Raw genomic sequence first — 22,627 nt, 5'->3', positions numbered from 1 at the left:
TATTTGAACTTGTTTATGGCTTTGAATGATTGTGTATATATTTGGTAATTATATAGAAGAGATCCAAAGTGTTTAACTTGTGTTTATGAATTGTGAGGAATTGAAGAATCAATTCATGATGAAATTGATACATGTTTGAAATGTTTTTGTACATAAATTTTGAACCATGTTACATCAATTAAGAGGCCTATTTCAAGCCTTAGAAAAGCTCACCAAAAGATTGGGTTTTGTTTGGAATTTTTGGACAAAATTGGCCAAATCGCCGCACGTGCAGGAGTCATGGCCGCACGTGCGGGAGCACTGCCACACGTGCAGGGGTCATGGCCGCACGTGCGGGGAAGGGAGGAATTTTGGGTTTTGGATACTGCTAGAAAAGCACGTGCGGGCCTTCCCAGCCGCACGTGTAGGGCTCACAGCCACACGTGCGGCCCATGCTGAAAAAGTCCGTCTGCTCCGTTTTCTCTGTTTGACCCTCTGATATTATTAAAATAATTATTTGATACTTTTAGACTGGTTGTAAATTCATGCGAAGCATAATGAACTGAATATTGTTTAACAAGGAAACAAACTAATTCTTGAGTGGCGTGCACTTGTAGGGCACCTACCAGGAGGGGCTATCACTCCATCAATGCACTGTGAGTAATAGTACTACAATCGTACATTTACCTATCGTTAATAATTCTTATTATTAACGCTCTGTATTTTGTAAGTTAATTACGTTAATGGATATGAAGGATTGAGAAATCTGCGTACCTTTGTACGACTCTGGAAACTGTAAGTTCCTATGTCTCCGCAGGTGAATTGTATGTAAACTACTGGATTGGTTCCGAGATAAACATAGTTAAAAGTATCTCCGTTATGATAGGAAGAGATCTTTGTTATGGAAAGATGTGAACCGTATGCTTAGAGGGATGATTTCTTCTATGATTCTGTGTTTGAGAAGTAATACCGTGAAAATTGTTGACAGAAAAGAATTGGGAAAATAAACTTCACCTACTGGGAACATGACATTTTGAATATTTTATGATGAGTCAACAAAATGGATAATTGGATAGAACTTTGGATAGTACTGTAATGGTACGCTTTGACTACCGTTAATGATCAATATTAACATTCTGTTACCTGCAAATTAACTTTATTAATGTAAAATGATCAAATGGAACAAATGTGTACTATGAAACAATACCATCTTCACGTGTCTGGAATCATTCTGTTATGGGCCACCGAGTGTGGTCAACTCTATACAATCTGTGAGTTACGCTTACTTTTTGTTGGTAATTATCAGGAGCACTCTGTTAAATGTAAATTAATTATGTTAACTCATGTGAATGATTGAAAAAAACTGTGTGCCTCTGTATAATTCTGGGACTAGTCTGTTCTATTGATACTCGTAAGACCTATTGATTTCTGGTATAGAACAAAGCGTTGTACGAAACTAAGTGCTGCAATGCGAGTCACCTCTAGAATCCGTGCGAGCCACCTCTTGAGTCCATACATATATGAATGAGGCTTATAGCCGTTCTGTGAACGTTATGAGGCTTAAAGCCGTTCTGTGAAAGTTATTAGGCTTAAAGCCTTTCTGTGAAAGTTATGAGGCCTATGGCCATTTTGAATGATCTGTTAGTATGAAGCAAAGTGCTATACGGAACTAAGTGCTGCAATGCGAGTCACCTCTAGAATCCGTGCGAGCCACCTCTTGAGTTCATACATGCATGAACTGGGCTGAGGCCATTCTGCATTCTAGGCTTAATGCCACTCTGTTTAAGGGCTTCATGCCACTCTGTTACAGGCTTAAAGCTACTCTGTTTAAGATTGGGCCCAAGGCCGTTCTGAAATTAGTACAAAATCAGATTAACTATATGATCTCTGCATTTACATGCGCATTAATATGTACTATGATTTAAGTTGATTATCGAATTATTTAAACACTATTATTCACTGAACCTGGCTCACTTAATGTTATGTCTGTTTCTGTAGGCACTCAACCTGGAAGTCAATCTTAACCCGTGGCATCATTTCCCCTGTTGTTAACCGCAGAGTACTCAAACACCTAAATGAAGATACCGCATTATATGGAGTTTTGCTAAGCTCTTGATTTTGTACTCTGATTGTCTGTCTTAAGTGGAAGGGTATATAATCCTTTTACCTTACAATGTTCTTGTTATACACCCAATCTTGAGCGCTGGGTCTGTATATGTGTATGTATATAGCTAAATTCTCGGATGCACGTCACTATATGTTTATCTGCTTTATGTTTTGTTTGTGATCCTGACATAGTAGTGATAGCTCAATGGATGTTATGCATATTATTATACGATATTAAATGCGTCCATTCAGGCCCCATATATTATGTATATTGAGTTAAGTCTCCGTTTTTGAAATGGTCATGCCCAAACTTATAGGGACGGGTTTGAGGCGTGACACCACTGGCCCTCTCCTAGCCCATAATCAAGTCCCTCCACCCTGGCACTTAAATCTAATACATACACTGGCCATCCCCTATGACCCCAGTGTATATATTACCCCTGCTCACCTACCTAGACCGATGTTGTTCATCTTTGAAAGCACGGACTTGTGCATGATGGATATGTCCACACTTCAACCTAAACCCATGGTGTTAACAATGGCAGAAGGAGGGAAGTTGGCCTTGGAGGAAAATGTCAATCCATTGCCTGAGAGCTCTACAGACTTATTTGAGGGGGTGTATGACCCGTGCTATTACATTGTGCCGACCCATCGAGCCAAACTAGAAGTGGTATTGCCGACAACAGCGAAGGTCAATGTGGTTAGAGAGGATGGCCCAATTCAAGGACTGGATGATCTAGCGGAGCTAGAGGAGGACTTAGACAATCTGTAGTTCTTTGATGAGCAAGATCAAGGAGACATGAAGATTAACTAGTTTGATCTGAATGGGTCGACAGACAACTCCGGGTGGCTTAGTGACAAGCCTGACAAAGAGGAAGAAACTGAAACATAGCCAGATGAATAGGGAGCAAGAATTCCTGCAATGGCCAGAATGGCTGGAGATAAGGAAAAACTACCGGAGAATACCAGTATGGAATAATCAGCTCAGGAACTGGGCATTGTTAGTATCGTGGACACAGAGCAAGAAGCTGCACTGAAGCAGTTTGAACAAGAAAGGGGTGAAAACAACCGGAAAGTTGGAACAGCTCAACTCCTTGCGAGGGATACTTATGATGAGGAAATGATCAGAACAGAGCCAGACAACTGTTTGTCGACTATCGGAGGTGCATGGTGGGAGGATAATGATCTACTTTTGGCTCACACCGATGAAGATTGGGGTGAGACCAGCCAGACAATACCCGGTACACTGATAAGATTGACCACATGATGAGGAGTGGGCGGTATTTCAAGTCCCCGCACTTAGACCAAGCCGAGGCCTCTATTAAAGATAAAGAGGTTGAAAAATATAAAGAAAAGCAGTTGGAAGAAGAGGCGGTGTTGAAACAGCTAAAGAAAATTCAAGCCGATATTTCAATCTGGGGTCTGCTTATGGTTTCTCGAGTGCATCGACAGGCTACACTATCAACGATGGACAGGGCCAAATTGTCCATTGACACGATTCTTGAACTGCTTATGGGATTGGTCTTCTCAGGAGGCGCTACACCAACTTTAACCTTCTCCAACAAGGAACTGCCATCGGAAGGCTCAGCACACAACAAACCTCTGTACATATCAGTTGAGTGCAGAGAAAAGTGGGTGTCAGTGGTATTGGTAGACATCGGGTCAACTATCAATGTCTGTCCCTCTTGCACAGCTTATGCCATCTGCTTGAAACCAGCAGATTTCATGCCTACAGCCCAAGTGATTCGAGCATATGATAATACCAGCAAAGAGGTTATGGGCATGGTACAGATCAGAGTTCAAGTGGGCCCATCTCAATAGGATATTGAGTTTCATGTCCTAGATGTGTCGGCCACTTTCAATCTACTGTTTGGGAGACCTTGGTTGCACCAGGTGAAAGCTATCTCTTCTACCCTTGATCAAATGCTGAAGTACCCTCACAGGAAAAGGGTGGCTATTGTGTTCGAGAATTCATCCATACATCCTCTGCCAGAGGTAACTACGCCAGTGCTGGAGATAGTTCATGGTAAGGAGGATGTATTTCTTTCAGGGTTTACTCTGGCCGAGGCCCGAGTGGTGTAGAATGTCTTGGAAACTGATGAGGGCATGTATATCAGCGCCCAATCAATTTATTTCATGAACAAATTCCAACATGTGCCAAGAATGGGACAAGGAAGAAGTGGCCAAAAAGGCGTCACAGCATTGGCCAATGTGCCGCATAATCCACATGCCTTTGGTCTTGGCTATACGCCCACCAAAGAAGATTGGGCCAGGAAAAAAGAAGAGATGGCAGGCAGAGCTAGAGGCAAGTAGGCTGGAAAACACTATGAGCTTGTTCACAAGCCGATCCAGGGAACGCTAAATGGTTATTTTGTTCAGGAGGGTGAAGACTTCCCATTTTGCGACTTTCGTGAGACCTGGATGAATTCTGCAAAGCAGCGTGTCCTCGGCTTTGAAATCTTTTTCGACCTCCATTTGCAAGATAATGATGCCGAAGAAAAGGGTGAACCGAGTGCTGAAGCTGAATAGAGCGTGGAAAATGACTCAGACAGTAGTGAGCTGGGAATAGGGGCAACACTAGCGTGTCTCCTTTCAGATTCTCCGGCCGACTCAGAGAGCTTAGGGATAACCTGACCATCTCCATGATTGGGGACCAACCGGGTGTCAACCCATCTAGTAGCATTTGGATGCATCTGAAGCACCACCTCTCATTTGGCAGCTAGAGAAGGGTTACCTTTCTAGTTCTGAGTCGGGTAGTGAGCCAGAATTTGATTCCACAGAGTCTGTGGAGTCAGAATCAGATTCTGGTTCTTTTGAGTCTGAGTCTGGTATTCTTGGGGGTGACAACCCAGATGCCAAGGTCTTGTCCAGGTCATCCTTTTCTTTTGTTTTTGAGTCGGTTATAACCAAAGAGCTTGATGAATTGGACCTTATGAATGAGAATGATGCTACCGATTTTGAGTATTTCTCTATGCCACTTGTTTATTGCATTGATCAGGATTTTCAAAATTTTAATAAAAATGAAGATGAAGGAATTCCTCTGGTTTTGAAAAACTTGATTAATCGAGAGGATAAGAGGTTTGCAAAACCCCTTGCCAATGAAATCATTGTTTTTAATATGGGTACTGAGAAGGATCCGCGTCTAGTCCAGATCGATTCCACGTTGTCTTCAGAGGAGCGCGAGTGTTTAGTCACTTTATTAAAGATTTCAAAGATGTTTATACATGGTCCTACGAAGACATGCCTAGAATCGATCCTAATATTGTACAGCATCGGATCCCTCTCAACCCCGAGGCCCGACTTGTCAAATAGAAGTTGCGGAGAATACGTCCGGATTGGGCTTTGAAGATTAAGGAAGAAGTTACCAAATAGATTGAGGCAGGATTTTTGCTTGTGTCCGAATATCTAACGTGGTTGGCCAACATTGTTCCAGTCCCAAAAAAGGATGGCAGAATCAAAGTCTGTGTCGACTTCAAGGATCTGAATAAGGCTAATCTGAAGGATGATTTTCCCCTGCCACATATTGATGAGTTGGTAGACTTCACTGCGGGTCATGCATTGCTCTCCTTCATGGATGGATTTTCCCGGTATAACCAGATTTTGATGGCACACGAGGACAGAGAAAAAACTACCTTCACTACGCCATGGGGAACCTACTGCTACAGGGTGATGCTGTTTGGGCTGAAGAATGCCGGGGCTATCTATCAAAGGGTTGCAACTACTATTTCGCATGATATGATCCACAAAGAGGTCGAGGTGTATGTGGACAACATGATTGTCAAGTTCAAAGAAAGAGAGGGCCACTACACTGCCTTGAAAAAATTCTTTCAATGGATCAGAGAATACAGGCTGAGGTTGAACCTGCAAAAGTATACTTTGGGCATAACAGCAGGGAAAATGCTGGGTTTCTTGATCACACAGAGGGGCATCGAGGTTAATCCTTCCAAAAATCAAGGCCATCCTAGCAATGCCACCACCGAGGATTGAAAAGGAGGTACAAGGCTTTCTGGGTAAAGTGCAATTCATAAGATGGTTTATCTCCAAATTAACCTTGACTTGTGAACCACTATTTGGTCTTCTGAAGAAAGGAAAAAATTCCGATGATATGATCGATGTCAATTCGCTTTTTAGCAGATTAAGTAATATCTTTAGAATCCTCCTGTGTTGTCACTGCCAGAGCTGGGGAAGCTATTGATTTTGTATCTGTCAGTAACGAACACAACGATGGGATGCATGCTTGCTCAGGAATCAGAGGATAGGGTGGAGAAAGCCATCTATTATTTGAGTAAGAAAATGCTAGATTATGAGACTCGTTACACCCCGCTGGAGAAAGCTTGCCTAGCCTTGGTATGGGCTACCAGGAAGTTGAGGCACTACTTGTTAGCTCACTCTTTAATTCTAGTTTCGAGATTAGATCCCATTAAATATCTCTTTGAGAAGCCAGCACTTATGGGTAGGCTAGCCCGTTGGTTGCTTCTCTTTTCTGAATTTGATCTGAAGTATGTCACTCGCAAGTTGGTCAATGAGAGAGCTGTAGCGGAGTTCTTGGAAGATCACCCAGTAGAAGGGGATGAAGCAGTAGAATACCTATTCCCAGATGAAGCAATTTCTGTAAGTCGAGGAAGAGACTTGGATAATGTACTTTGACAGAGCGTCTAATCAATACGGTTATAGGATAAGTGTGTTACTGATAGCACCCAACGACTCCCATATGCCCCTAACCTTTAAACTCCGATTCAAGGTCTCCAACAACGAAGCAGAGTATAAGGCGTGTATCACTGGTTTAGAAGCCGCCCTGGAACTAGGGGCAAAAAGGTTGGATGTGATCAGGGACTCGAACCTAGTTGTGTCTCCAACAAACAGAGACTGGAAGGTCAAAGAAGAAAAGATGAAGATTTACTACCAGACCCTAGACGTTTTGATTCCTAGGTTTGAAAAGTTGACTTTTACGCATCTACTGAGAGAAAACAACAGGTTCACTGACGCCTTATCAACTCTATCTTCTATGATAGACATCTCGTTGGGAGTTCGGATGCGTCCAATCATCATTGAGCAGATATATACGCCAGCTTATGAGACTGTTGCCGCAATAGATGAAGAGCAAGATCAAAACCCTTCGTACTACGATATCTGGACCTTCTTGGAAAAGGAACTAGGGGAAAATACCAAAGACAAAAGGGAAATACCGCGGATGGCTATTTAATTTATCATCTGCGGAGATAAACTGTACAAAAGAGGTCATCTGGGAATGCAAAAGTTGTGTGTCGAAGTAGAGGAATCAAAGCGCCTAATGGAGGCCATCCATGGGGGAGAGTGCGGAGCGCACATAAACGGAGTAATGTTAGCCCAGAAGATTCTCAGGCAAGGTTACTACTGGTCCACTATGGAAGAGGATTGTATTGGTTTTGTTCGGCGATGCCACAAATGCCAAATTCATGCGAATCGCATGAATATCCCGCCATCAAAACTGTATAACATGACTTCACCATGGCTTTTTTCAGTCTGGGGAATTGGCGTCATTAGGGCAGTCACGCCAAAAGGGTCAAATGGGCATGAATACATTCTGGTGGCAATTGACTACTTTACGAAGTGGGTGGAAGCTCAGTCCTACGCAGTGTTAAAAGCAGCGCATGTGGCTAAGTTCATCCGAAACAACATCATTTGCCGTTATGGAGTCCCGAACGAGATTATATCAGATAATGGCTCCCACTTCAAGAAAGAAGTGATTGACTTGTTGGAGAAATACAATGTGGCTTTCCATAAGTCATCTACATACCTGCCGCAAACCAACGGAGCTGTTGAGCGCCAATAAGAACATTAAGCATACTTTGCAGAAGATGGTTGAGACTTGTAAGGACTGGCCAGATAAATTGCCATTTGCACTCTAGGGGTATAGAACTTCGATTTGGACGTCTACAGGGGCAACTCCTTATTCTCTTGTCTATAGGATGGAAGTTGTTCTGCCAATCGAAATAGAAGTCTCGTCGTTGCGAGTTATGGCTGAGTGTCAGATAGCTGAGGTGGACTGGCAGTAGAGTAGGTTTAAAGAACTGATGTTGTTTGATAAGAGAGGGTTGAAAACATTGTACCATGTTCAGGGCTATCAACGTAAGACTGCTAGGGCTTTTAACAAGAAGGTTAAGTCCCAGAATCTCAAAGAGGGGGATTTGGTGCTGAAAGACAACCGAGCTCCCATCCATGACCCTAGGGCGAGTTCAAACCCAATTGGACTGCTCCCTATATCATCAAAACTATCTGGTCGGGTGGAGCTATTATTCTTATGGACCTAGATGGCCTAGAATTTTCCAAACCAATCAACATGGACAAGTTGAATAAATACTATCCCTGAGAGGCTCGCTAGGCCAAAAACCCGGAAAGACGACCTAGGCAAAAGTTGGAGCACAAAAAATTAGAAATAAAGAAAAACTGAGCTCACAAGGTTGAAAACCCTAAAGGGCAACCTTGGCAAAAGTTAGAGCGTAAAAGAAGAGTGTTAATACTCGAGTGAACCTAAACCGAACTACGTAAGGCCTGATTCCTATCTTCAGGATACGTAGACAACTTTGTCCTGAAGTCCGACCGTAAACACCTCCAACTCAACTGTCCTATCCATGTGATTGATCAGGTCACCTTTGTCTTTTCTATACCTAAGAGTTTGGTTGTGATCTTTACTCTGAGAGCTGGTTATAGTGCTGAGCAGTGTTATTCAGTCAAGGGGCAATTTGTGATCTTTGGATTCGGGGTTATATATCTAGAGGATTGATTTCATGTGTGTCAGGTGGTGATCCTTTTCAAAAATGGTTTTGGAAAGTTTTAATAAAAGTTGATTTTGTTCAAATTTTACCTTTTACAACTTAGACCATTTTTGGATCAAAAGGAAAATTTTCAGTGCTCACAACTTTAATTTTATTGATTTCAACTCAAAGTTCTCCAACTCTCTGATACGAATCAAGGTTGCTTTTATTACATTCAAAAAACTTGAAAAGTAAAGTCAAAGCAATAAACTAGGGGCATATATGAGTCAGGTGCTCCTGCGTCCCCCGCTCGTGCTCGTGAAAGCTTTTAAGGCCAAAGTGGGCCCGGTTTGTGCCTCATCCTCAAGCCATGCCAGGCATTCGCCAGAAAGGGCACAACTGAAACTAGAGGCAGGGGCCAGAAGCTCTCTCGTCCTCCAAGCAGTGAGGTATCTAGCCAAGTGTGACCCTTGGATGGGGAATGAAACCAGGTACTCTATCCCCTCCTCTGGATGAGTCTGATTATGTCCAAACTAACATTTGAACCGGAAAGGGAAGTAGAATACACAGTGTGTAAGGCCGATCAACTGTATGCCAGGTTGCCGAGTCATGCTGTAGCTCATTTCAGTCAGGTTAAGCCAGGGGCAACACCAAACAATGTCAGCAACAGACCTGTTGCACTTCCAGTGGCACCACCACCCCTCGTTAGGGAAAGCCACTAGCTGTTGGTGGAAGAAGTACGCTCGAGCTGAGTATGTAGGGCAAAAGTCCACTACTTTCAGCTTGTCCATTAGCCACACTTGGGAAGGGATAAAAAAAAAGAGAGAGATTAAATAATAGAGAGATGTATGTTGAGAGAAAAGTGAGAAAAGGGCTTTGAGAGAAAAAAATAGAGCATGAGTGTCGAGTGATGTGAGAAATATATATGAGAAAGGGCGGGAAACGAAACCTGTAGAAGTGGTGGACTCCTTGCGAATTTGGTAGTCTCTCGCCGCTAAAAGGCGTCTAAGCCCATCAAAGTCTCGGCCAGCACCAAGCCAATGCAACTCTTGCCCCTCTTTCAAACCTTGGGCCACTTTAATTAGCCGAATGCTAGACCCACGCCTAAAACCCCGCCAGAAAAGGTTGCTTTAGTCACCAATGTCAGAAAATCGATGAATCAAGCTGGGAATATCCAGCTCTCTGTTATGAACCAAAGATCGAGCCTCGTGTAGAGTAAGCCCACACATCCGTCCCAAAGCTTGGATGTGGCCGAAACGGGGCCGAGGTATGATTTCCTCATCACGCCAGGATTCCATTAGCGCCTGAAATTCTTCGATAGTCAAGCATATCTCTTGCCCCTCGAAGCTAAAGACATGTGTAATTGGGTTCCAGCATCAAGTCGCGGCATGAAGAAACGGAAAACAAAGCAGAGAACAGCTCAGCAGGAAAAGTGCATTTATGCCAAAACCCCAGAAATTCACATTTTTTGAGTCGTCTAAAGTCGCAATCTAATCTAAGTGTTTTTTGGCCAAAAATGGCTCCATTTGTAAAGAATTTGCAGTTAAAACGAAAAAATCATGAAGCTTAACCTTTTGTAGAAAATAAGGTAATGAGTGGAAGCCAGGTGTCAACAATCTGGGGGTCCTTCACATTGATGGCCGACAAGTGACCGGCAAGAGACATTGGTGGCCGACAGGCCACCTCTCATGGTCAGCATGTGGCCGACAACCTCTATTTGTGGTCGGCAGTCTCTCACTCTGACTTTCTATCCACCTGTGTGTTGGGCAGTGCTGGAAGCATATGTTTTGTCTTGATCTTCGAGTGTTTTAAGGTCTTGTTTTGAGTCTTTTCGGCTTTATCAAGTTTGTTATTTTTGTATTTAAGTTGTTGTTGTGTTGTTTTTGCTTTATCAAGTTGTATGTTGCTTTGTTTATCGAGTTATATATTACTTTTTGTATTTCAGTTGTTGGTCGGTTCATTACCCGATTAAGATTTTGTTTCAATCAAGAGTGTTATCTTGGCCAATTCATTTCTATGTCCTTTTCATGCTATATGCTATATGGTGCTCATGATGCAAAATACAACACTTTTTCAAAAAAAAAAAAAAAAAACGCAAGGTTTTATTCCGATCGTGTTTTTACAAAAGAGGAGTACAAGTTTTAAAGCAAATAAAACCTATCTGAAGCTACAATGTGCTAATGCTACCAACAAAAGAAACTAAGCAAAAGTACAAAAAAATCAGCGCCAGTAGCCTCATGCTCTAGAAGCCCTCTTCGCCCTCTTCCTTGGAGGAGAGGACTCTGGGGCACTGTCTCCATCAACACCGCTGTCTGAAGCAGACTCTGAGCTAGAACCAGAACTGGTATTGTCTCTGCTCTCTACCTCGGAACCCTCCTCAGCATCGTCACCTTTGCTCTCGAAACCTGAGCCGGCATCATCGTCTCCACTCTCGGATGACCTAAAGTTCTGACTCACTGCCTCCTCTAAGCCACTGCTCTCAGCATCGTCGTCCCTCAAGATGGGCTCGGGAGGACTGCTCCGGCCTCGAGCACCTCTACCTCTACCTCTCCTCCCTGCTACTGAGGAGGATACTGTTGGTCTTAGTACTAGTGCCACTGCTGGTGCTGCTGGTACAGCTGGAATCTAGAAAGACAGTTGTCAACATATCAGTTATAGGGTGTATATCAGATGCCAGCATGACATGCAGAATGAGTGTATGCAAAAATCAGATACAGTATGAGTACAATATGAATGCCATGTGTGAATGCAATGTATCAGATGTAGTGTATCAGATTAGTGCAGTTTGGAACAGACCACAGTTGAAATGCTAGTGTATTAGAAAATTGATAGCATGGAGCGTAAACTGAAGAAAATTACCTAGATACCATAGAGACTGAACAGCGCCTCTCTCCTCTATACCATGCCCATCAAGGAGGCTATCAACTCGAGAGCCCTCCCTATGTACTCTGTGGAGGCCTACAAATGCATTTGGGTGATCAATATCTGCAATGAACATATCTAAAATGAAATGTGGGATGCAAACATAAAGAATGGTCTATACCTGAGTTGGGCCTCGAACCTCAACAAGCTCGTGACCAGCCGCTGCAGGTTCAATCGGAACCTGGTAAGTATCTCCTGTATATCGCCAGCATGTCAGCGCGGTCGGAAGCTCTGTCCAACCGGTCCTCTGCCTTGCCCGGGAAGCCCCTCTAGCAAGGACCCTGGTTGCCTTGGTCATTCTGGGCATCTCTCTTGCAGCAGGAGCTCTCGCCTCCTCACCTCCACGAGCACCAGTCAGAGGTGACATCAGATGTGTCTGGATGAAGGTCTCGTAGTCACCCTCTACTCAAAAGTAGTCAGCATCCAAGCCCATCATAAACTGAGTGACCTCATCAATGGATAGGTTGTCTGCTGATCGCATGGACTCTGGCAGCGCCATCGGGACAATCAGGTCAGGCAGGCCCACAGTCTGGGGCACAAACTGCTCGCTCAATAACCAGGCTTAGCAGACTAGGCCCTCAAGTAGAATGTGAAAGCGAGAAATGGCCCAGGCCCCAGCATACTAGTCCTGAATCCCCGTTGGCATCATGGCCCATGGCTGCCACATGATCTGTAAATAGAAGTTATACGGATGATTAATTGCTGTCAGTTGTAATGTCAATCAGAATAGTGTTAAAGCAAAAATGACTGTGTTTTGGGTTACCTCATGGGCAGCTACCGTGTCGAAGCAATGCCAAAAAAATGTGAAGGCCTCATGGGTTCTACGCTGGAGCCGGCTATCATACATCCGTGAGTAGGGGACTGCCAATGGGATCTCCTCTATGGACTCTAGGGCTAGAGTCAGAAAATATGCATAGACCCACAGCTATGGAGAAAATGCAGTGATATATGATCTATATAGTATAAGCAAATACAAAAAGTGCAAAGCAGAAAGCATAATGTATGAACAAATATAGAAAGTGCAAAGTAGAAAGCATAGGTGTTGAACAGATGTAAAGCAAAAACTGGAAAAGCAGAAAATATAAAGTGCTAAGAGGAAACTGAGATGCGTACCTCCCAGGCTTACTAGTAGCCTCCGATCAAGTCTCCTCTTAGACGAGAGGTCAACCTCATATAGCCATATAAGGTGGCGAGGCCAGCTCTGCCCCAGTCACAGAAGCGAACCCGAGGAAAGGTCATCAAGGCGCATAGCAGATACAAGCCTACGGTGTTCCACCTGTTCGAAAATAAGGTGGTACCGAAGACGAACATTAGAAAGCCCTTGGTGTATAGCTCTATCTCCTCTATCATCTCAAGCTCGGTCCCTCTAAACTGCTTAGTGAACCAAGTATATCTGACCATATCTGTCCGGTATGGAGGTGAATGCGCTCCCAGTAGCTCGACCCAGGCCGTCTCCCACTCTTCCATGTCTGTATTGAGAGGGATCGGATCGCCACCTACTCCTAAGCCAGTGATCATGGCGAAGTCATAGGGAGTCATCGTCATCTCCCCAGCAGTGGAGAAGTGGAAGGAGTTGGTGGTGTCCCACAACCTCTCCACAAGTACTCCTAGAAGGGAACGGCTAGTGATGACCTGTGTCAAACCGGAGCAAAAGAGGCCGAAGCCAGTCTCATCTATAATGTCCCAGACTCCAGGGGGCAGCTCACCGTACTAGTCTCGTGCGGTCGTAGCACCGTACCCTCTGAAGGCACGAGACTCGCTCTGTGGCAGAGAACAGATGCAACAGATAAAGAACAGATGGATCAGATAAAGCAGTGATGATAATATAGTTAAATAAAAGGCAGTGCAAGAAACACAAGTAAAGAAAGGTAGAAATGCATGAAAATAGAGTTCATACCTCAACGGTAATGGCTAATAGGTGAGAAGCTAGCTCCCTCAACAGGAGGTCCTCCGATGCACCGCGAGCAAACTCAGTGAAGCGTCTGATGCCTCTAGCAGGCAAGAAATGTGTCTGGGGATGGTATCACTCTGGATCGAAAGGGCGTACCCTCAGAGGTAGCAGCTCTGGCTCGGCCTCAGGCTTGAACTCTGCCTCAAGGTCGGCGTCAAGGTCAACTGCTGGCTCTACTACCTCAGGAAACCCGCCATCTGAAAATGGGTGCAAAGTAGGTGAAAAAGTGAAGAAAATGCCAAAAAAAGGGCAAACTTGAAAAAAGTTAACCCTAGGAGAGAGAAAATGGGAGGAAAAGTCAAAGCCCAAGAAAAGGCACAAAACCCAAGAAAAATTGGAGGGGAACAAGCCTCAAGTGGTGAAACTCCAAGAAAAAACACCAAAATCCAATTTCAATCGATTCGAAACGGAGGAAACAAAGAGGGTTTAGTGAATTAACTTCGCGTAGGGCATTGGAAAACGCTTAGAAAGTGTAGATCTAGAGAGAAGGAGCACCTAGAGAGAGAGGGGGAGCAATTTCAACTTTAGGGTTGTGAGGAAATGAAGTGTTGAGTTGTATATTTAAAGACCCGTGGTGAAAAGACAAAAAAGGCCCCGAACTGCCATTGATGGCCAGTATGGGGCCGGCAAGGCTCATCCGTGGCCGACACCCTCCTCCTATGGCCGACCGGTGGCCGGTGGCCTCCCTTGGAGTCCTGATGCTGTTTTGTGTCCTTGGTTTCCAAAAAGTGTAAGGATGGTTCACTGTTAGGTTCAAATTGTCTCCATGGAAGCTCAAAACTGTGTTTTCAGTGCAGGATGTTCGTCACTTGTCAACATGAACGAGATGTATCCTTTAAACATATTGTAACTCTTCCGAGAGGTAAATCGGAATTTGCTACTAAATTTGTTTTTGTCAAATTATGCTTTTGTACCTTGCGTAGAATATGCATTTCACTTTGTTGTATAAAGCATGCATGTCACTTTGTTGCATAGAATATGCAATTCACATACGTTGTTGCATAAGATATTCATTTCACGCATTTTGCATGCGCATCTTGCATCTGTTATGAATCACCCATAGAGTATGCTTTTGTTTCTCGCATGGAACATGCCTTCAATTAACATTGCATCGCAGTTGTTTGTCTTACATAGTACATGCATTCTTATTGTATCACACTTGTTAAGTTTGTTTTCTTACACAAGCAAATGATATTGTATGTACGGTTCATTCAGAGGAGTTCCAGTTGAAGTCTTTGTGCATCTATCGCACTGTAACAAGCGCCCGCGGGGGGGGGGACCTCGCTACAATTCGGACTCGATTTGTGTCACGGTTCTTAATCTGAACCAAAGAGTCCAAATCTGGCAAATCGTTTTGAGAAACAGATTTTTGAAAAAGTAGTGCCAAACATGGACTGCTTTGCCAGATACAGAGTCGCCACCTAAATATTTTTAAAATGGGGAAATTTAGGAAACCCTGACTCGGTGCCGAAGGCCACATGTCCGTCATCACCGGAGTTGTCTCGGCTCGGGAGCTTGGGTACGATCGGGGAAGGTCAGCTATGAGCACACCCTTTCACCCGGTCCGAAGACCGGCCTCTACTAACCATGATATCCGATTTTGAAAACGTTACGTGTTCTTATTCCATTTATTAGCCTAGAATTACTATGTTATGCGCTCAGCAAACAAGTATAGACTAGATTGCCTAATTTGGAAATAAACATTGCATATCCGTTCGTTTTGAAAATGTTTTTGGAATTTGCTACTCGCGCAAGTAGGCTAAAATGCGGATTTCAACGAGTTTTTCCAACTCAAACAATCCAACCTCCACCCACAGGCATTCAAAACAGTTTAACACATAAGCATTTAGCCACATGGTAAACATACTGTCATGGTAGCATTCACACACATGCGACGTGCTAAAGCGTTAAAATACTTACATAGTACTCCGTGCCAAAACAAAGAACTTGTTAGCAAACATGCATGATCCAAGTCCATGTTAAGTGCCTAATGCATCGCATACAAAATGTTGCTAGAATTGGCTCGGCTATCCTAAACATGTCATGTGAAAATGCACAACTATCACATATTCAGTTTAGAATTTGAAGTACGAATGCAGTTAGCATGATGTACCGAGCCTAATGCATGCAATACAAATGCATGAATGCACACATGTATAGCATAAGGTATGCTAAATTAAACATGCCCTAATACTAACCATCAAAGCAGGTAAGTAAAAGGGAAGAAAGAAGTGGGGATTGGAAGACATACACACCACCCACGCACACTTATTACAGATTTGCCCTCGCTCGGAGGGACCGAATAAATATTACAAATTAATTAACTACGCAAGCTAATTAATATTACAAATTAACTAATTTAATTAACAAATTAAATAAATTAATTAAAGCAGGAAAACGCCTCGGGAAGCGCGCCACCATGCGCAAGCTGCCTTTGTTTTCCTTCCTTTCCTCCTCTGGAGGCTGTCAAAACCTCAGGACTGCATCCTTGGACAGAGGGGATCACCACCGGCTGAATGAAACTTCCACCGGCAGTGTAGTATGGCCATCGGCACAAAATAGGGTCTGACGGCAGAGAAAATGGTGCCGGTCGGCACATTACACTGCCGGTCGGCAGAGTATTCCTGCAGAACCTGCAACTCACAGCAACAGAGGGCAAAACAAGGCATGGCAGCATATTTCAAGGCATGTATGCACCAACCATGTCTCTTATCATTGTGATGACTCAAAGGGACATATGCCTCGGTTCTCGGACCACCAATCACGCATTTCCATGCATGATGGCCCAAAGAACCAAGTATGCAACTTTGGTTTCAAATGCAATGCAAACCAATCAAACAAAACTCCCAATCCCTATCACCCAAGTCAAGGGACAAGGAATGCATGCAAGATGCAATGCAACCTAGGCATACAAGCTAGGAATGCAACATGGCATGGCAAGGCACTTATGCAATCATGCAAGCATGCATATGGCAATGCAAATGGATGGCAAGATGGACTTATACATGAATTAGGCAGCTCTAAAATAGGCCTAAAACAGTAGCCAAAGTGCTATAAAATGAAGGCTAAATGGCATGCACACACATATGCACATAAGGGCCAACACTTGAGCACAAATCAAACAACATTCAAGCACACTTGAAAGAAGGAAACAAGAGCAATTAGCATGCATTATAAGCTCTAAAATCATGCTAATACATGGTGCCAAACCAAGCAACAAATCAAGCCAAGCATGCACCAAAAGGCCTAAGTGTTCAAAGCAAATCAATGAGGCATCGAACTACACTTAACAAGACCAAACAAGGCATGCAAAGAGGGACCAAAATCAGAGGTTTAGCATGTTAAAACAAGCTAAAGGACTACTTAGATGGCATCTAAATGGCCCAAATACAAAGGCATACACCATGGCCAAAACATGGAGCATTGCAACACATGCTTTCAAAGCATTAAAGAGACATGCAAGGCAATCAAACAAGCATGGAAATGGGACTGAAATGGCATGTAGAATGATCCCAAATCACCAAAACAATGCAAAGATGGCATGCTACACATGCACATACTCAAGGCCAACAAGCCCAAATACAAAGAAGCTATATAATGCATGCAAAGATCAACCCAAATGACTATGGACAGAGCTAAAACATGACAAAATAAGCACATAATCTTCACAAATACAAGCCTAAAACATGCTCCAACAAAGGCTAACAACCTAGAACATGTTAAGGCACAAATAAGGCATTACATGGCAACTATGCTAAACATGCATGGAGTTCCAAAACCAACTTGAAATCATGTTATATCATGGATATATAAGCATGAAAAACAATCCAAATATGCCCAACACACACTCAAGCATAGGCTACCTTAAGAGGCCAAAATGTGCCCTTTTCAAGGACAACAAGGAGAGGGGGGTGGCCCTCTCCTTCTTGGGACTTCAAAGCATCATCTTCACCACTAAAATCCCTCAAGATTTCAGTGGTGAAGAGACCTCAACACCAAAATCCCGGAGCTAGCACAAAATGGCTCAAAATGAGGCCTTTTGAGGCCTAAGGGTGGTCAACAACCCTCAAACAACAAAACACTCTTAATAAAAAATAAAGAGGGCCTAAAAATAGAACTTTTTTATGTTATACAATAAGCACAAAAACAGCTCTAAGATAGGTATAAAATTGATGCAAGAATGGGAAAAAAAAAGACTAGTTTCTCACCCTTGTAGTCCTCTTCAAAAATGGTGCTCCAATGGCCTCTTTGAGCTTGAATCCAACACCAAAACTTCAAAACACACTCTTTAAAACCTCAGCTCCAAGAGGAAGGTGAAACACTAGGTGTTTGTGTGCAATAGTGAGACACAAAACACCTAGTGTGCAAAATGAGAGGAAAAGAGAGATAGGTGAGTGTATCTAACCCTAACCCTAGGAAAAACCAGAGCTCTCCTCTGTCTTCTCTCCTCAAAAATGTCTAAAAGCCTCTCTTTTTTTGCCTTAGAGAGAGCCTCTCTCTATATGCCTCTTGTAAAGCTTACAAGACAAGCTTTGCAAGAGGGAGATCCCTCCATACACGTGTATGGAGGGGAGCAAAAGCAATACAGCTGTCTAAAAATATCTGCAAAAGCAGATAAACAGCAATCGGCCGGCAAAAAATGCCATCTTGGCCAAAAAGAGTGCCGACCGGCACAAAAAAGTGCTGACCGGCAACAAAGAGTGCCGGCCGGCAAACTATATTGCCGGTGGCATCAAAAACCAGCCGGTGGCATCTAGCCACTGCCGGTGAAGGGTAGGGATGGTCTACAAGCCCCACTCTACCTCTCAAAGGCAAGAAGCAAGTGTTTGGTGCAAAACCAGACACTAAACGGTCGAGTTCGGGGATCCTGAGGCAAGGCACGCGAGCCGAGGCCTCCGGGAACTCCAAACGAACACAAACATGGATAATCACCGAGTGTTCAAACGGTGACGTCCAAGTCTTGAGGACGGTCAAAAATGGGGTGTCTACACGCACTTGTTCACTTTGTTCATCTATTGCACTTGTTCACCTTCATGCATCTATCGTGCACCCCTCTGTTGTTTTACTTCAGGACGTGCAAAGCACGTACCCAAGTGGTTATTTCTCAAGACGTGCGAAATGCGACCCTGGGCGGGTTTTACCTCAGGACTTGCGAAGCCCGCGCCCGAGTGGTTGTTTCTCAGGACGCGTAAAATGTGGCCCTAGGTGATTTTTACCTCGGGACGTGCGAAGCACGCATCCGAGTGGTTGTTTCTCAAGACTTTAATTCACCTTTCAGGCTAGTGGGGGTGCTCAAATGTATTCATGACCTTCCCCTCTCGTACCTAAGTTCTCGAGCCGAGACAATCTTGGTGATGACGGACATGTGGCCTTTGGCATGAGTCATGGGTTTCCTAAATTTTTCCAAAATAAAATATTTAGGTAGCGACTCTGTATATGGAAAAGCACTCCATTTTTGGCAATTTGATTCAAAATCGATTTTCCAAAAGATTTACCGGATTTAGACTCTTTGGCGTTTATCAATTTCACATTGCACTTGTGAGATTAGATTCAAAACCGCGGGAGTCCGATTTGTAGGGCTATATTTCGAGTTTCCAAAAAGGGACGCGAAAAAGGCAAGCTACAACACCCATCCATTTCCCCGATTGCCAACTCAGCAAAATCGTGATGGCTCAGAGTCCAAAAGAAGTTGTGGCCATGATAACGGCCCTAAACCAAGGAATTACCATACAAGATAAAACCAGTACTGAAATACAATGCCAATCTGGGGCATCTACCACACACCCAATCCCGGGCCCCCAACCAAACTTTAACCCACCTCCACCAGCTGAAGATTTGCAAGGTCCAGATCCTCGAGAAGTGTTGGTTCAGGCCTGGATTTTCAGACCGCTGGTGCAGCCTAATGAGGGCCTTTTTTCCCTTTGATATTAATGATCTCAACCCGACCTTGTTAAAAATTGCTAAACTTGATAAGCAATTCAAAAAGGCACAGGGAATTAACTCCATCTCCAAAATTGAGGATTGGTACACAAAGGCTGCCATAAGGCTCCCAGACATATTCAAAATGCCACACATTGACCGTTTCGACGGGTCTAGAGATCCTATGGTACATATCCGACTTTTCTTGGATGTCCTGAAACTGATGGGTCTGACTAAGCCTTAGAAACTTTCTCTATATGGAAGGACCATGTCGGGTATAGCGGCTATTTGGTACGCCACGTTGGAGGATAAAGTGAAACATAACTGGAAAGATTTGGCTGAGGCATTTGTCTATCAGTATTCTTACAATACCCAAATTTAAATGACCACCCAAGAGCTTGAAGCAACCCACCAGAACCCTAAAGAACATTTTCTGGAATTAGTTGCAAGTTGGAGAGCAAAGGTCACGCAAATGACAGATAGACCTTTTGAGAGGGACCAAGTGCGGATAGTGATGCAAAACCTTGAGCCTAATATGTTACAAAAGTTAATAGTCGCTCCACTATTCACTTTCAAAACTTTGCATGAATTAGGGGTTCAGATTGAGAGTGCGTTTAACAAGGGATTATTCCTAGAATAGGCGAACCAACAAGGAGGGTGTTTTCTGGGAGTACCAATGCTGGCAGTAGCACTATTCCCAAAACCACTAAAATCAATACCGTCGCCACTCCTAAAATTGTCGACCCTTTTGCCAATACCAACCCACAAACAGTCGGCCCAACCCGAGCTCGAGGTAGAACTTTCCCCCCTCTCCATATGAGCCTAACTAGCGCACGAAAAGTCCTAATGGAAAGAGGGTATCTCAAACCCCTTTATCCCCAACCTTTTCCTGACCCACTTCTTGCTAGACATAACCCCACCAAATACTGTACGTACCATCAACAGCGCGGTCGTGGCACTGATCATTGCTACCGCCTTCATCATGAAGTTTAGAATCTCATTGACAACAAGATGATAGCTCCACCTCAAGAACCCAATATTACCACCAAACCACTTCCCATCCATGACCAAGTACCTCCTCCTCACCTTAACCTCATCCATACACTACCACCTACCTTCAACCCCAGCATATATATCACCCCAGCCCATTTACCCAAGCCTGAGGTGTTCATTCCAGGAAGCATGGACTTGTGCATGATGGATGCACTTGAACCCTAATCATCTCAAAACCCAAAACTTAAAATTGAACCAGTCCAGCCTAGCCCAAAGAGTCTAACCCAACCAATTCATCAAGACCAAGTCAGCTCAAATACACTCCGGGCACCAATGACCGAACCCGCTACTCCTGAGTTGTTGGGCATGATTGAAGATCTTTAGAGAACTATGGTAGATTTAGCCTTTGGGGTCTTAGCTCCATCATCGACCACATCATATGACAAAAGTTTCACGTCAAAAAGCTCCCCAATCTTAGGACGAGCTGCAGTTGGAAAGGGCTAACCCAAAGCTATCTCAAGTCTGGGTGATGACATACCAACAACAAATGGGCCTCGCTTTGATATAGCCACCCAATCCCTTGGCCAAGCTGAAGCAAGTGGCAAGAATAAAGCTGAGGAAAGTATTGATCCCTATGCACATCTTCGATGGGCTATTGAAACTTTAAAGGTCAAAAGGTTGAACAAGTAGCAAGTGCTCGTAATCGTTGCAAAGACTGTGGATGACACTTTTATCGCTAAGGTTGGGAGCATTTTGAATCAAGGGGCAAGCAATGAGAAGGGATGCTTTACCAGAAACACTCATCCTATTCTCGTCCCAAGCCTATGAATACCCAACCAACACCCGCCAACCAATTTGCCAATGTTTCTAAGCGTGATGCTTCCTCCTCTTAAAAACGAACCTTCACCCATCTCCATATGAACCCAACCCTCGCTTTGATGGTACTGATGGAGAAAGGGTATCTCAAACCACTCAATCCTCGACCTCTCCCTAATCCTCTCCTACCTAGACATGGCCCTACCTAATATTGCACATTCCATCAATAGTATGGTCATCATACTGATCGTTGCTTTCTCTTTCGCCATGAAATTCAAGACCTAGTTGATAATAAGGTCATCACCCCACCTGAAAATCCCAAAGTTGTCAATAAACCCCTCCCTGACTGTAATAGATTGCCATTCCATAACATAAATCTCATCCATGGCTTGCCAAGAACCAACCTTAACCCTGGCTAGCACGGTCAAGGAGATGTGTGGGGACAACTGGGGTAATTGTGAGGCTTAATCTGTGAGACTTAGTATGGAAGCCTGAAATCAATCCTACTGGGTGTGGATGTTAATGCTGACTTGGAGGCAGGTTTGGACCCTCCCGTAGTCTACTTGAAGTTGTTTTTGAATTCTGCCAATGGACTTGGAGAGTGAAAACCACATTTTGTCTCAAGGATGCTGATTTTGTTTTGAATTGTGTCCTGTAAATAGTTGAGTTATGCATTTTATTTTCGTTTTCTTTTCTTGTGTTATTGCGTCAGTTGAGTATTTTCCTTTGAGTCGCTGTTGTGTACCCTCAGGTCTTCGTTTTTCTAAATAAGAAAGTGCGAGTCAAGTTTCTGATCATTTTATTGTGCCTACAATAATGCATGTGTGACCTTTTCGAAAATGGAAAAAGCTTTGATTTTTGTTTTTGAATGAGGTTCTATTAATAAGCACGAGTGTTGAGAAGGAACCCTTAAATGGTTTGAGTGGATTCTGAATTATCGGCGCAAAGTCCTTCATGATTTCCAAATTTTAAACTGTTTCTTTTGCAAACTTGCGAAGATAAATTCATAATTGTGTAGGGTATTCTACACTACCCTGGGGTTTTTCTTCACATTTGGGCCATCATTTTGGCAAGCACAAGATGGCTTTCAGACCTCACAATCACAGAATTTTCTTCCCCTGGTGTTTTCATCACTTCAAAAGAAAATGGATAAAAGAAACCAAAAAGAAGAAAAGAAAAAAGAAAAAAAAAACAAAAGAAGAAAAAA

This window comes from Camellia sinensis, chromosome 4 (assembly GCF_055761805.1).
Source record: "Camellia sinensis isolate YWXY chromosome 4, ASM5576180v1, whole genome shotgun sequence".
Classification (NCBI taxonomy): domain Eukaryota; kingdom Viridiplantae; phylum Streptophyta; class Magnoliopsida; order Ericales; family Theaceae; genus Camellia; species Camellia sinensis.
Note: the sequence above shows the minus strand (reverse complement) of the source record.